Below are 17,312 nucleotides of genomic sequence, written 5' to 3'. Positions count from 1 at the left end.
GTCAGCTGGTCGCATCTTCTGTTCTGCCTCGCCACCCGATGGGAGAACCTACGGATCTTCCTCCTAATGTACACCATCCTCTCATTTTTGCTCTGCTTTGAACAAAAATGCCTAGAAAGGGCATGGGCATCATCATTATCAGGGGCATAAGGCATTCCTACACACTTTGCTAAAAATGAATTCTTAAAATTTAAATAATCAACTATAAGCCTATTTCTGTGCAAGAAAGATATTATTCAATTGTAACTGAATTCATAAAAGTATCACAATCGGCACCCTTATAGGCAATCTGAGTATAAAAAAACAAACATTGGGCCTGATTTACTAAGGCTTTTCTCCAGTTCTTTGTTTGAGAGAAATAAGCCTAGTAAATCAGGCCCATAGATTGGCATTGAATTGCAAATTCACCTGCAGGGAGGGTTACTGTTTAACTAGATTAAGCCAAAATGGCAAGGCATTTTGGAATAGCTTACAGTATTGCTGCCTGTAGATATCTACTGTGCTGATAAATTTAGATGTTTTCTGGTCTCACTCTAGCATACTTCTAAATTCCATATTTGCTTCAAAAAAAGTATTTTTCTCCTAAAATCCATACTTTTTTGAAAATGAATTTCCAGTATAAAAGAGGACAGGACAACAATACATATATTAAAATCCAGACTGCAACAATTGCCTCCTGGATTAGAAGTAATTTCAGATCATTTTTGCAGTACATCAATTATTATTATACATTAAAATTCACCAGGGATTAATATTCTGAGTTAATAGTTCAGTCTTGACGTTTAATTTCAATTAAAACCAGAGTGTTATCCACCTTGAATAAGTAGGTCTATGTGTATATATATAAGCATCAAACAAATCTGACATGAAATTTAATAAAATATGTCAATAATAAAACAGTAATTTTTCAGAGTTAAGAGTCATTGCTTCAGTAAAACTTTGATCGGTAATCAAGACTTTTAATCCCCTTGGCAGTTAGTGCTGGGAAGAATTAATGTTGTGTTTTAATTATAGAAAATGTGTAATTCTAATTTCCCAGCCTACTCTTTCCATAAATCAGTGATTAACTACCAGTGAAAATAAGCTTTTGCTATATAATATTGCTGAGGAATTTTGATCATTCAGTACAACAGCAATATTATTTTGAGTGCTAATATAATGCAGCACTATAATGTAATAATAGTTTAAGTGGGCAATTTTTGAACTACCTGCCTAGGTGAAAACCCGTTTTTATTGGACCTTGAATCTTATTTTCAAAGGGAAACTATGCATTAAGGATGTGCATTCGTTTTGAATGCATGCGCAATCTGCAACAGATAGGACCCTTTTCGTTGCATTCGTGGGTTCGTGAAACGTATGGCGAACCCCCACGAATGCAATATATCAATACCGAATTTTTTGTGTGACTTAAGGAGCGAATATAAAAAAACTAACTAAAACCCCCACCCTCCTGACCCCGCCAAGACTTGCCAAAAGTCCCTGGTGGTCCAGCGGGGGTCCAGGAGCGATCTCCTGCACTCAGGCTGTCGGCTGCCAGTATTCAAAATGGTGCCGATAGCCTTTGCCCTTACTATGTCACAGGGGCTACTGGTGCCATTAGTCGGCCCCCTGTCACATGGTAGGAGCACAAGATGGCGCTTGCTGTCCATTGCTCCTACCATGTGACAGTGGCCGACCAATGGCACCAGTAGCCCCTGTGATATAGTAAGGGCAAAGGGCCGTCGGTGCCATTTTGATTACTGGCAGCCAACGGCTCTTTGCCCTTACTATGTCACAGGGGTTACTGGTGCCTTTGGTCAGCCCCTATGACATAGTAGGGGCAAAGGGCCGTCGGCGCCATTTTGATTACTGGCAGCCAACGGCCCAAGTGCAGGAGATCGCTCTCGGACCCCTGCTGGACCACCAGGGACTTTTGGCAAGTCTTGGGAGGGGGAAGGTCAGGAGGGTGGGGGCGTAGTTAATTAAATTTAAAGGTTGGGATGGGTTTGTTTTTTGTTTTTCAAACTTTAATGGAAAACGAATTCCGAATGCAACTAATGGACGAATCGGGTTTCCCCCTATGAAAACGGATGCAACGGATTTGGGTCCCAGCGCAACGAATACCGAGTAGCAACGTATCTTTTCCCTCCGCATATCCTTACTATGCATGCACATTCCCTTTGAGCCCCTGGGTAAAAAGTATTCATGGAATTTGCACCTGCCTGAAAGGGGAAGTACTAATGCTAGATGATTTCAGTCTGCTAGATGCTGATTAGGTCATTCCAGCTGCAGTGTCATCTAGAAGCATGGAAATCCTAGATTGCAAGAAGAACTGTTTCGGCAAGTGATCAAAAAGCCAACATGTTTGGGGGTGACACACTGGACCTGCTGTTTACAAATTGGAATTCTGGGATCTAGTGATCAGCAGGTAGCATGATTCAGTATCAGAGCACAGGCAGTGATGGATCATAAGAACATAAGAACATAAGAAATTGCCATGCTGGGACAGACCAAGGGTCCATCAAGCCCAGCATCCTGTTTCCAACAGAGGCCAAAAACCAGGCCACAAGAACCTGGCAATTACCCAAACACTAAGAAGATCCCATGCTACTGATGCAAATAATAGCAGTGACTATTCCCTAAGTAAAATTGATTAATAGCCATTAATGGACTTCTCCTCCAAGAACTTATCCAAACCTTTTTTGAAGCCAGCTACACTAACTGCACTAACCACATCCTCTGGCAACAAATTCCAGAGCTTTATTGTGCGTTGAGTGAAAAAGAATTTTCTCCGATTAGTCTTAAATGTGTTACTTGCTAACTTCATGTAGTGCCCCCTAGTCCTTCTATTATTCGAAAGTGAAAATAACCGAGTCACATCTACTCGTTCAAGACCTCTCATGATCTTAAAGACCTCTATCATATCCCCCCTCAGCCGTCTCTTCTCCAAGCTGAGGGACTTCAAGAAAACTAACTTTATTAAGATGGAGGATTGCCCCGAGGAGTCCTCAACTGGGTGGATTAAGCTAGGGGAAGTAGAAGAACAGAAGGCAAAAGTAAAAGGAGATCTAGTAAGAGCAATTAACCTTTCTGCCAGGAAAGTAAATAAAGGTAAGAGGAAAAAGCTCACAGTGGTTTTCTAAAGTAGTGACTGAAAAGCTAAGTGAAAAAAAAAGGTTAGCATTTTTAAACTCCAAGAGATTTCTGAAAAAGAAAGATAGGCAACAATATTTGGGAAAGCTTGAAGAGGTTGAGAAAATAGAGAGAAAGTGCAAATAGAAGAAAACAGTTAAAGCAGTAAAAGAAAAGGGTAAGACATTTTTAGATACATTAGTGACAGGAGTAAATGCAAAAGTGAGGTTGCAAGACTCAAAGATAAAGGGGAGGAATATGTAGAGACTGCTGAAGATAGTGCTTAACAAATATTCCTGTTCAGTGTTCACAGAGGAAGGGTTTGAAGCAGATGTTACCAATGTTAACTTATAGGTTGATGCCATTTTGTGACTAAATGTTATACTTCACTGTTTGTCTTCTTCCTCGCTCTGCTGTTGCTTTAACCCCATGATGCTTTCTGGGTAATACAACTTGGCATAAATGCACTAGCAGCTTTCAGTAATTTTTATTTATTTATTTACTGTACTTTAGATTTAGCTCAGACCTCTTCATTGGTAACTGAAGGCAAGCTGCATGAAGGTACAGCAGGTATTTCTCTGTCACCAGGGGGCTTACAACCTTAGGGGTGAATTTTCAAAGGAGTTAATTGAGTAAAAGTGGCGTATACATACTTAAGTAACTTGTACTCATGTGCATGCTATTTTATAAACATAAACAATGCACGCGTATTTTTGATTTGGGACATTTAGCTGTGCAAAAACGGAGCAGTCTGGGGGTGTTTCGGGGTGGGTACAGGAGAAACGCACATAAGTTACTAAAGATGTAAGCAATTACATTAAGCAAGTTATTAGCAAAATTTTACACCTGCTAATTATCTAGCACAATTGATATCAGACTTGTCTATTGTCTTGTATTGTTGGGTGGGAAGTCTTGGTGAACTGGGGGGAGTTCAGAGTGAAGTACTAAGAGGATATCAATGAACTAGAGATAGACTGGGTAAACTGGTAGCAATATCAGTAAACTAATGATTTCAATTATGCATGCATTTTTGTAAAATATACTGACTTCCACATATTAATCAAGGTTATACACAGGCAAATTATAATTTTTAGGTGTAAAATAAATACACACATTTTTATAAAATACATACATAAGAAAAATGAATGCCTTCAATGCATTGCAGGTATTTGCATGTAACCAAATATATGTGCATATGATGGGGCAGACATGCATGTATTTTATAATCTGCAAGTACATGAAAAGCACAGATTATAAAATACTAAAGTAGATCTCAGTGTAACCATATACGGGGCTGCACAGAGATCTTTGAAAGCCATCCTCTATGTCTGTACCAGAGCAATGGAAGATGAAGTCATTTGCCCAAGGTCCCAAGGAGCAGCAGTGGTATTTGAACCATGGATCTAAGCCTGCTGTTCTAACCACTAGACTATTACTCATGTGAAATGTGGGATTAGAAATATCTGAAACTGCATTGCTTCTCTATATCTGAAGAAGCATGTTTTTTGTAAATCAGTGGACTCAGGAACTGTGAGCAGAAGTCAATGTTTGCAGTGATATTGATTGACTAAGAATTGCATGTGCCCTCCTATGGATGTTGAAGCATGAGAGCATTTCTGCCTCATGGCAGCTGCTAACAGCATTCTACTCCCTGAAGGCACAAAGTTTAGTGAGAAAATTTCAGGACAGAATTTGAATACTACTCTCTAGCCACAGGCTTAAATGAGAAGCCAGCCGAAATACAGGCAGCTACATTGAAGAGGACGATGGGTAATGAATGCCACTATGTTTATAAGCACAATATGAGCCTTACACAGGAGCAGAGAAAGGATACAAAAGCTATTCTAATCTTTATGCACTGGAAGCCTATTTCAGACCTGGAAAAAAATGTAATCTAAGAAAGATGCATATTTGGCTGTTGTAAAGAAGAGGTGGGTAAATCCATTTACAATATTATCACACATTTGAGAAAGAAAGCAGTTACATGTGAGTTTGGCCCACTGAATGAGGAAGTGATTCAGGATAAACGATTCCTTGGCATAGCCAATAAATGTTCTTATCACTATCTTCTGAGAGAATAAGACTTACATTTGATATTGATATATATTGAACTGCAGAGCTTTTTGTCTTGCAAAAGAGAACTATGGAACAGGTCAGGCAAGCTGACAGCCTTAATGCAACAGATTAGCATCAGAGAAACACAGAAGGCTACTACAATAAGCAACAGCAGGGTAATCTGTAAGAATGCCTCTGCAGAGGTCTTTCAGGGTTAATAGCAATTATAACTGGAAAAAAACTTGAAATGTTGAATTTGAAAAGCCAGGGTAAATTATGCTGAGTGGTAAAAAACCTTTAGCAAGATCATAAAAAAGCATTATCATAATCAGGGGCGGATTGACCTATTGGGGGATCGGGCTTCCCCCGGTGGGCCGGTCACTCTTGTCACGTGATTTTTTTTTTTCCCTAATTATAAAGTTTCCAGCCAAAGTATTAGGGGGCACCGTGAGCAGTGGTATCCCAAGGGGAGCCAATGCCCCCGGGAGCAGGGAGGCTCATGCGGCCGCCAGTGACATGCATGTAGCAGGCAGATCAGCAGGGCCGTGGTGGAGCTCATGTTACCATGGCCTGAAGAAAAAGATCACGTTTAAACGCGCTGATGCTCCTCCTCCTTCCTGCCCACGCCGTCCCGGAAGTAAACGTTGCCGGAGCCGCGTGGGCAGGAAGGAGGAGAAGCATCAGCACGTGTAGAAGAGGAGCAGCACTTTCACTTATGGGCCACCGCGAATCATCTCAGTGGCCGAAGAAGAGGAAGAGGCTTGGTAGCAGGGCCGCTGCTGCCCAAGAAGAGGAAGAGGCTTGGTAGCAGGGCCGCTGTGGCCCAAGAAGAGGAAGAGGCCCGGTAGCAGGGCCGCTGCGGCCCGAGAAGAGGAAGAGGCCTGGTAGCAGGGCCGCTGCAGCCAGAGAAGAGGAAGAGGCCCGGTAGCAGGGCCGCTGCAGAGCCCATCCTGCGGTGACCCACAAAGAGGAGGCCCAGAGAGAGAGGCTGAGGGTCTGTAGAGTGTGTATGTGTGCGTGCATGAGATGAGTTGAGAGACTGTGTGTGGGAGTGAGGACCTGAATGTTTGCAGAGACAGCATGTAAGAGCCTCTATGTGTGTGAGAGAGACAGCATATGACAGGGAGAGCCTGTGCTTGAGCAAGACAGCATGTGGGAGTGAGAGAGAGCCTGTGTGTGTGTGTGAGAGAGAGACAGCATGTGAGAGCCTCTGTGTGTGTGAGAGAGACAGCATGTGTCAGTGAGAGCCTGTGTGTATGAATGATTGTATGAGAGAGAGCATGTGACAGTGAGAGCTTGTGCTTGAGCAAGACAGCATGTGGGAGTGAGAGAGAGCCTGTGTGTGAGAGTCAGATAGACAGCATGTGCCAGTGAGAGACTATGTGTATGAATGATTGCATGAGAGAGAGCATGAGACAGTGAGAGCCTGTGTGTGTGAGAGAGAGAGAAATGCATGTGAAAATGAGAACCTGACTGTGTGTTTGAGGGAAGAAGATGGAGAGTAAAAAAGGATAATATAAAAGGAATTGGAAAAAAAATAAGAAAGGGAAGGTGGAAAAAAAAAAGCCCGTGACCAACCGATTAGAAAACTAAGATCAGCCAGCAAAGGTAAAATAAAAAAATAAATTACTTTTTAGTGATTGGCACATGTAATCTTTGGGAATGTGCAAGAATAGCATTTTCTCTATGCGGATCTCACAATGTACGAGATCAGCATGGAGAAAGTGGAAACCCACAGGGCCTGCACAGAGGAGGCAGCAGGAATGGCTTCAGTGTCAGTAGCACCAATTGGCGCCTCCCCAATAGCCATGTGGCAGCAGTGACAGTGGCAGCAGAGGAATGAGAGAGGTTCTGAGGTTGCTGGCAAAAGAAAGAGAGGGGGATCTGCCTTTAGTGTGTGCATGTGTATGAATGGGACTCTGCCTGGGGGTGTATGTGTGTGAATGCATGGGTACCTACATGGAGGGTCTGTGTGTGTGAGAATGAATGTGTGCATGCCTGGGGGATGGGGAGGGAGTGTGAGAAAATGAATGGGAACCTGCCTGTGTGTGTGTGTGTGTGTGTGTGTGTGTGTGTGTGTGAGCCAGTGAGTGTGAGAGCATGAGTGTGTATGAGAAAATCCAATGGAGTAAGAGTTTTTGTGTGTGGGTGTGTGTGTGTGGAGGGGGAGAGAGTGTCTTAGAGCCTGTCAGTAAGAGCGAGAGGTTATGGTGGATATAAGAGCATGAATGTGTATGTATGTGACAGTGTATGTGTGAGAGAGAATGGACATGTGAGTATGTGTGAGAGAGAGAGGATAACCTCCTAATCCTCGACAATATCAGGATGACTGGAAATCAAGAGCTCCCACAGAAGGGGACAGCAGGGGCTTTTTAAAATCTTTATTAGTTTTAATTATTGAATGTTATTTGATATATGTGATGTTTTGAAATATTTTATTAGTGTTTGAGATATTGTAAAAAATGTGTATGATTTTAATTAATAGAAATTCTATTTATCAGTAGTTTTAAAATATTCTTTTATTATGGTTTTACTATTATAACTGATGCTTTGTTTCTTGATTTTATTTGTTTTATGAGGAATGGTGGATCTATTTTTCTATTGTTAATATACGGAGTCTGGCTTCTTGCAGTTTCCATTTCAGTTGTTGTCATTTGTGCTCCTTCATTTTGTATTCTGTATTTGGTGAGAGTTTGTGTTCTGCATGCAAAGACTGAGATGAAGCATTCTTTTAGCATGTGGTTTCTCTGTAGGGATCTGTGTAGTAGCTTGGCCTGTTCTGTTTTCCTGATAGGAGGTGTATTGATATTTTAGATTCTGGTGTAATATTTGTGGTATTCTTTTTCATAGGTGGGGTTGTTATTCTTTGAGTGTTGGCAAATAGTACTGTGTTGATACGGGAGGACCATGCCGAAATATAGGGGTGTGTACATATATATGTAAATTATATATGTAAATTATATTGTATATGTAATCGGGTACCCATGGGCAAGTATGGAGAAAAATCCCCCAGGCCACTATTTTCCCTCAATCTGCCCCTGATCATAATGCCTAAATGTCTCTGGTCACTCTAACATATTCATCTTAGTCCCTGAGAATGATGAAAGCTTAGATTATATGTTCAGGCCTTTGTAATTAGGGGGACCCGAATTTTGGGTTAGTGCGCAGTAACAGGAGTTAGCACACACTAACTCACGTTAGTGCACACTAACCCGAAAACCGAATTTTCCCGAAAGTTTTGGAATTTTTGGTTTAGTTTCGGGTACCCTGAACCAAGACGAATTAGACAATTTTGTTGAGATTGCCTAATTCATCTTAAACGATTGCACATCCCTAATATGTTCTATGTATGTTCCAAAAACATAGGTTATTATAGTTGCAAGTCTGAACATAAGATAGTCACCATTTTGCCATTTTGTAGAAAAATATTTGTAATGTAGTTGAGACCTTATTACTTCTCTACTTCAAGAAGCCAGCCTAGCTAGAAACTGCCTTTGTATCCATTTGTTTTATCTCCATACTTACCACACTGGAATTTGTTCAGCCATTGCTGAGAATAAAGTCCATACATCCTCTAAATAAGGAAGAGAGTCCAGAAGTATTTCTTTACCTTGCTGAGAGATTTTGGAGAAGTCTAACAAATAGCTGAGTGCAGTAAATTATATGCAATGCAGAAGTTTAGGTGTGTCCCCAGAGATACAGGGTTGTATCCCTTTATCATCGCCCAGAGAAAGAGGATCCAAGCCTGTACCCAACCACCACACCTGTAACTAGTGTGACTCAGATTACATTTGGTACCTCTGCAGAGGGATTCCTACATAACTGAGCAGCAACCAAATCTGCAGCATATAGGCACTGTGGCAATGTATATAAGGAGAGAAAAAACAATGACCAGCATATGGAAAAATATGTAGGTGGCACAGTAGCCTGAATCATTTTGTGGGTGTGGATCTATCAATTAACATGTGAAACACAGCAAATAAGCTGCATAAGTAAGAGAAGATGTCTGAATGCCATGATACAGAAATCTTCAGTACCAATGTGATCTTCTCAACAGAATGCTCAGGCACTGTGCGAACAACAGGACTCAAATGGTTTGTAAATCTCAGATTAAATAATATACTTGAATCCTGGGATAACATGTAATGTCTTGTGTCTAAAAGACAAGATGTATTTGATTTTTGTATTTATTTATTTATTTATTTGATTTATTAGATTGATATTCCACTTTTCGGCATATAGGTGAGTATATGCTATTTAAAATCTCAACATACACATGCAAATTAGGGTCTGCGAGTAAATTTACACATGAGGGGCCAACATTTATGTGAGCATGTTACTATTTTGTAAGCAATTTACACATATAAATGTGGCATCTTACGTATATTTACTCCTGCTTAATATCAGGAGTAAGTGAAGGTAAACATCTTAAAAGTTAAAAAATGACTGGGTAAGGGGTTGGGATGAGGTGGGGGTGACTTCAGCTGAAGAGCCAGGAGGGTCTCAACAAGCTGCAGATGGACTGGATGAACTGCTAGATTAATTGGTAAATCTGGTTATTTCCTAGCCCGGCACATGTTATAAAATCCCCTGACTTATGCATGTAAAAGCTGACTTAAAGGGGGTAAATGTGTCTAAATGCAGGTACAATCTAGTCATGTATCCTTTCAAAATTTGACTTACAAACATGTAGGTATATCATTTGCTCACACTTATTTGACTAAATTGTAACATATTCAGCTAAGTAATGCTTTTGCCGCTACTTAGATTGACAAATTTGAACTTATCCAGATAAGTAGCGGCATTTGTCTAAGTAGTGCTTTTCACACTTATCCAGCTAAGTGCTGCTACTTAACTGGATAAATCAGAATTTATCTGACTAAGAGCTGATACTTATCAGGATAAGTCTGAACTTGTGCTTGCATATGTAAAAACCACAAGCCGTGCGTTTACGCACATTTGTACTGGTATTTAAATACCTGCACTTATTGTTTGCAGGTTATGAAATAGTACAGCAACTTTGTGCATGCCCATAATATACATGCGTGTATGGATGCATGCGAGCAATGTTGAAAATTATCCTCCCTGTCTGTACACCATTTTACAATAAAAAGTTGGGCATATACTGAACAAAGAAAAGGGAGATCTACCTTATGGCTAATTGGTATTAGGGATGTTTAGGGGAAAAATATTTGTTTTTGTTTCTGTTTTGTTTTTGGGAGTTATTTTTTCCCAAGAATTTTGGTTCATGGATTGCTTGATTTGTTTAATTCATGAGAAAAAAACAAATCAAACTAAAAAAAAAAAAAAAAGGCCAAAAATCGAAAAAAAAAAAAAAGGCTCCTGGGAATTCCTATCCCACCTGAAAAATGTCAGGGCCAGGATCCCCTCTGGCACTCACTTGCCTTGGTTCAGAGGGGATACGTCGGTGAGGCCGAGGCCATGGCAACCTACTGCAGTCTCGGCCTATGCATGGTCAATGCCTCAGCCGAACTTAGGCCTGAGGCCAGGGCCTGGCCTGGAGCCGGGTCCTGATGCCTGGGCCTCAACCTAGGCCAAAGCCTGATGCTGTGACCCGGTCTGGAGGTCGGGTCCCGATGCTTGGGCCTCAGATCAGACTCAGGCTCGACGCCTCAAACCAGCCTGGTGACTGGGTCCCAACAACTGGGCCTCGAGGTTTGTGGTGGGGATAGGGGATAGGGGAAGAAGAGGGGGAAGAGGAGGGCTCACAGCCTTTTTTTTATTGTGTGTAGCAAATAGTGTGCCCCAAAATGCATTAGTGTGCACCATTGTGAAATAGTATGAATAAAAAAAACAACACAAAATAAAAAGGTTGGAAATGAAATGAGCAACCCATTAATGAAACAGAATTAAAAACAACAAAAATAACATTCACACCCCTATTACTTTCATCCCCTGACTTAAAGATCCCTCTGAGAATGCCTCTTCAAAAGCCAACTAAATAAATGCATTTTATGAAAGATCATGTGCACTTTTAGATGGATCAAAGAAGGACAATTTTTAGAAAGCCAATTAATCTCAGTAAACTGCTATTTGCTTTGGAAAATGGCTAAAGGAATTGCTCTTTAACTCTTTGCTGCCTGGAGTTAGGAATGTTTTGTCTTGCCACATTAAACATGCTAAAACAAATTATAGGAGTTCTGAATCTAGAAAATATGAAAGCATTGGCAACTCCCTGTAGATCCTGACAGTATTGTCCTTATTCAGTTATAATTAAAACTTACAGCATGCAAACACATAAAAGTACACTCACATTGCTTGAAATTAAAAGATCACTGAAGCTTAGAATCAGCTTGCTATCTATAAATTTTCTTTACCTGCCAGCAATATTAATCTGTGTCACATAATTTTCAGCATCTTTAGGTCTGAACTTCAATGGATGCCTTGTAGCATTGTGAGAAAGATGATATGCACACCAGTCAGCTGTTTATGCTCAGCGTGATCACTTGGCTCTAGCTTCAAGGATTAGCTGTCCTGAGTTTTCTTTTTTTTTTACTTTAAATTTCTTTATAGAATTAATAAATAAATTTATCACATTTCACTAAGAGATCATTTAATATCGCTCTCTGTTGGAGTCATTTTTGTTACTTTTGCTAAGGATATATTTAGATGATAGGCCATATGGATTCAGAGTTTTCTCCCAGATACAGACTAGTTTAAAGGCTACAGGCCAACCTCTGAATAAACTATTTACTGTCTTACACTGTGAAATGCTTATGAACAGGCAAGAGCCTGTTTGTTTAGTTATTCCACTAGATCTATGGTGAGAGAGAGAATGAAGGGAACACACAGCTGAGTATGAAATTTGATAAGAAATGAGACGGAGGAAATGCCACTGTTTTCCACAAGCATTTGTAGTGAATAAGAAGAGACAGTGAGAGAGAAAGAGAGAGAAGGAGAGGGAGCACTGGACATGAGAGTACAGACTGATCCTTTGGAAACATGTAAGCTTTCTACATGTAGCAATTGTTATTATCTACCATTAATTCTTCTGTGTAATCTGATTTTATTTCTTCTATCCTCCTATAACTCAAATAAACTCTCTTTCCTAAATACCTGGAACTGTGATATACTGAATCAAGTTTGTGTGTGGCTACCTGTGTCAGGAATAAGATCCTGGGTTAAGGCCCCCAGGTATAATCCCAGTAATTAAGTACATAAGAACATAAGAAATTGCTATGCTGGGTCAGACCAAGGGTCCATCAAGCACAGCATCCTGTTTCCAACAGAGGCCAAATCAGGCCAAAAGAACCTGGCAATTACCCAAACACTTAGAAGATCCCATGCTACTGATGCAATTAATAGCAGTGGCTATTCCCTAAGTATAATTGATTAATAGCCATTAATGGACTTCTCCTCCAAGAACTTATCCAAACCTTTTCTGAACCCAGCTACACTAACTGCACTAATAGCATCCTCTAGCAACAAATTCCAGAGCTTTATTGTGCGTTGAGTAAAAAATAATTTTCTCCAATTAGTCTTAAATGTGCTAATTGCTAACTTCATAGAATGTCCCCTAGTCCTTCTATTATCCGAAAGTGTAAATAACTGATTCAAATCTACTCGTTCAAGACCTTTCATGATCTTAAAGACCTCTATCATATCCCCCCTCAGTCGTTTCTTCTCCATGCTGAACAGCCCTAACCTCTTCAGCCTTTCCTCATAGGGGAGCTGTTCCATCCCCTTTATCATTTTGGTTGCCCTTCTCTGTACCTTCTCCATCGCAACTATATCTTTTTTGAGATGCAGCGACCAGAATTGTACACAGTATTCAAGGTGTGGTCTCACCATGGAGCGATTATAGAGGCATTATGACATTTTCCGTTTTATTAACCATTCCCTTCCTAATAATTCCTAACATTCTGTTTGCTTTTTTGACTGCCACAGCACACTGAACCGACAATTTCAATGTGTTATCCACTATGATGCCTAGGTCTTTTTCCTGGGTGGTAGCTCCTAATCTGGAACCTAACATCGTGTAACTACAGCAAGGGTTATTTTTCCCTATATGCAACACCTTGCACTTGTCCACATTAAATTTCATATGCCATTTATATGTGTTTATATGGGATATGCCCCTCAGCTAGCACTCAGCGTAGACCTCAGTGAGATTAGCCCCCCCCCCCTTCCCCCAGGTCAGAGTCCCTGGGTAGAATACCAGTGTGCATGGTCTGAACCCGAAACTGCCCCCCCTCCCATCATTATAGGGGGAGAGTGATATTATTTTATTTATTTATTTAATTTAAAATATGCATTACCCTTCCTTCCATAGTTCAGGGTAGGGAACAATTAAAATATTCACAGTGAATCACAAACAAAATACAGATATATGATATATTTGTTCCAGAAGATAAGCAATTTATCCAGTTAAACTTCTCAGGACAAGGCCTTTACAGATCAGGACCTGTATATGCAGTACTGCATTTTCATACAGGCCGATACAGTACAGTGTGCTCCGGTGGAGCTCACTGTTAACCCATGATTGGACTCGCGTTTTTGATGCGCTAGCTTTACCCCTTATTCAGTAAGGGGTAATAGTGCGTCGAAAATGCGCGTCCAACCCCCCCGAACCTAATAGCGCCCGCAGCATGCAAATGCATGTTGATGGCCCTATTAGGTATTCCCATGCGATTCAGAAAGCAAAATGTGCAGCCAATTTTAAATCAGCCCGCGGCTCGGTTTCCGAACCCGTGGCTGTCAGTGGGTTTCAGAACCGACGCCGGCAAAATTGAGCTTCAGCTGTCAAACCTGCTGACAGCCGCCACTCCTGTCCAAAAAGAGGCACTAGGGATGCGCTAGTGTCTCTAGCGCCTCTTTTTGCCATGGGCCCTCATCTGAATACAGAATCACGTGCACAGGCTCTCCCGCGACTTTTACTGTATCGGCCCGATAGGTAGGATAGTTACTACCGACGTGCTGGCTTTTAGTAGGGATGTGCAGAAGGAAAAAATGCGTTTGGTTTGCATTTTCTTTTCAGGGGGGCCCAATTCATTTCATTTGTTTCATAGGAAAAAAACCAATTTGTTTATTAGTTTCATTCATTTCCATTTGCCATTAAAGTCAATGGGGGAAGTATTTGCAGCCTATATTTGGCTGCAGAATTGGGGTTTTCTTATCAAATCAGATGAAACTTCAGTGGTGCAATCATCAGAAGGAGAAAATAGCTTCAAGGTACTTAGACTGTGGCAAAGTGGCACCAAAGTGGCATGAATAGCCTAAGGCACTGTAAAGGGGCAAAGGGGTACCAGAAGTGGCAAGAGTACTTTAACAGAGGTGCAAAGCAGCAGTGAGAGTGTCAAAAACACACCACAGCTTCAATAGAGAGCACCGATAACAGTTGCATGAACCCTTGAAGGCAGCACGACAGGCAAAGTGGCAAGACAAGTGGCATCAACATCCTACAGCACAATGAAGGGGGAACATAGCAAGCAGAAATAGTGTCAGAAAAAACCACAAGGCATCAATAAAGGGACAAGCAGCAAAGAAAGACTAGCACCAACACACTGAGGAACCATGATAGTGGCAAAAACACCACGTCGTCTGGTGTATGGCAGCAAGGCAGAGTGGCAGAAAGTTGATAGGGGCAAGACAGGCTGGCAGAGCTGAGGTAGTCAGGTCGCTGTGGGGTTGATAGGGGAAAGACAAGGAGGCAAGACAAGACGAGGCTTGGCCCATGGATGGTGTTAGGCCGGTAGTAGTTGCCCCCGGCGCTCCAGGACCAGGTCTTCTCGGAGTCGGGTTGTTTGTGAATGCAGCAGAAAGTGGGTGGTAAACTCCATCTAAGGTTAAATACCAGCACGAGACTGATAGTCAACAAGTAGTTCAATAAAAAAGTGCAGTAAAAAAAAAGCCTGGCTGCCTGGCAGGCACAGCAGCAAAAAAGAACAAATATCTTTTTCAGCAAAAAAAAAATAATTGTAGCAAACTAGCAATAGCAATTGAACAAAGATTTGAGACACTCTGAGAGAGCTCAAACAGCAAACAACCTTCTCAGTTAGAACCCAAGAAAAAAGTGCAGTGTGGTATGCACTGCTTAAGGTAGAAATACAGCAGGAAGGGCATCACAGAGCACTGAGAACTGCAATTGGCTGAATTTGAAAAATGATTTGAGTTCATGAGGGCGTGAAACCGCTAAGAGTTTGGTCTGAACTTGAGCGGGGAACACCTCCCACATGACCCTAGCCCCCGCAGGGCACATTTCCTCCATGACGGTGCACCACAACCAGCTCTGGCTCGGCTGGGAAGGCCTCGGGTGGGGGCAGGAGGCTTGCTGCTCCAGCAGAGTGAGTTATAGCCCCCCCCCCCCCCCCCGGCAGCAGCTTTGCCATTTTCCGTGGGGCTGAGGGAGATGACTGCCATTGTGCCCTCATCCGGAATCCCCTCCCCCTTGCGAGGGGAGTGGGGTGAAGGGGGATGGAGCCCCCTGCATGCGGCACGACTATCAACCGGGACTTACTGTCCACCCAACCCATCTTGAAACACAGACGAAGGAGTCTAACATGCATGCATGCATGCTAGGACCTGAAAGATGATGAACTATGCTTGGGTGGGGTGGAGCCATTGCGGGTGCAGATCTTGGTGGTAGAAGCAAATATTCAAACAAGAGCCCTGGAAAGAACGCAGAAAGGGAGATAGTTCCACCTCTTTTTCCTCTCCCACTACACCCTCAGATCAGACTTGGCGACCCGCTGAATTGACGGAAGGGCACCACGAGGAAGATGATCTTGTTCCAGCTCTTCGTCATTCAGTTGATTACTGCTGCCATGCCAGTTGATTACTGCAAGCCAAAGGGAGAAACGGATGGACCAGCGACTTTTATCGGTGGATCACTCAGCTCATGCATCGATGAAGAACACAGCTTTCGAAGCCTCGATGCCTTCCCCGTACAGAACACAGAAAGGGAGCCGGCGCCTTCGCTTTTTCCTCTCCCACTACGACCTCAGATCAGACGCGGCGACCCAGTGAATTTTAGCAAATTACTAAGCGGAGGAAAAGAAACTAACCAGGGTTCCCTCAGTAACAGCGAGTGAAGAGGGAAAAGCCCAGCGCAGAATCCCCTCCCGTCCAACGGGCTCGGGAAATGTGGCGTACAGAAGACCGCCTCCCCAGTGCCGCTCAGGGGCCCAAGTCATTTTTATTGAGGCTGGGGATGACCTTTCTGCCAAATGTGGTTCTTGAGGGGCATTGTAATTTGGAGATAAGCCCTGCAGCAAACGATTGAAACCCACATTCTCCACTACATGCAGGGGCTGGTCATCAAGGGCAATCATTTCCCCGATGCACAGCGGTTGAGGTCATGCCCTTGTAATGACTTAAGGGCTGGACAGTGGACAGACAAGCACAGCGTTTGGGGTCAGGCCCTTGTAGTGATGTAAGGGCTGGATGGACAGGCACATCAGTTGAGGTCCCTTGTGGTGACATAAGGGCTGGACAGACAGGCACAGCGGTTAAGGTCAGCCCCTTGTAATGGCTTAAGGGCTGGACACTCAGGCACAATGTTTGGGGTTAGGCCCTTGTAGTGACATAAGGGCTGGCAGACAGGCACAGCGGTTGATGTCAGTCCCTTGTAGTGACGTAAGGGCTGGACAGACATTACAGCATTTGGGGTCAGGCCCTTGTAGTGACTTAAGGGCTGAACAGATAGGCACAGTGTTTGGTGTCAGGCCCTTCTAGTGAAGAAAGGGATGGACAGACAGGCACATCAGTTGAGGTCAGGCCTTGTAGTGACGTAAGGGCTGGACAGACAGGCACAGTGTTTGGTGTCAGGTCCTTCTAGTGACGTAAGGGATGGACAGACAGGCACATCAGTTGAGGTCAGGCCTTGCAGTGACGTAAGGGATGGACAGACAGGCACATCTGTTGAGTTCAGGCCCTTGTAGTGATGTAAGGGATGATGAAGAGAATCCCACACAAGGTTATTCTTCATCAGAATCAGATCCAAACACTGCCTGCACTACATCAACAGCGCTAACAGTCTGCTGTGGCACTGCTGCTTTTGGGTCTCACTCTTTTGTCTTGGATGGCTCAGCCTCCCCTTCCCTCACCTCCAAAACAACAGGGTCAGAAACAGGTGGTAGCAGTGCATCATGTTTAAATTTAAGCTTTTTTCTGGATGGAACAGCCTG

Source organism: Rhinatrema bivittatum, chromosome 2, assembly GCF_901001135.1.
Source record: "Rhinatrema bivittatum chromosome 2, aRhiBiv1.1, whole genome shotgun sequence".
Classification (NCBI taxonomy): Eukaryota; Metazoa; Chordata; class Amphibia; order Gymnophiona; family Rhinatrematidae; genus Rhinatrema; species Rhinatrema bivittatum.
The sequence above is the reverse complement of the archived record's forward strand: the minus strand, read 5'-3'. Positions refer to the sequence as shown.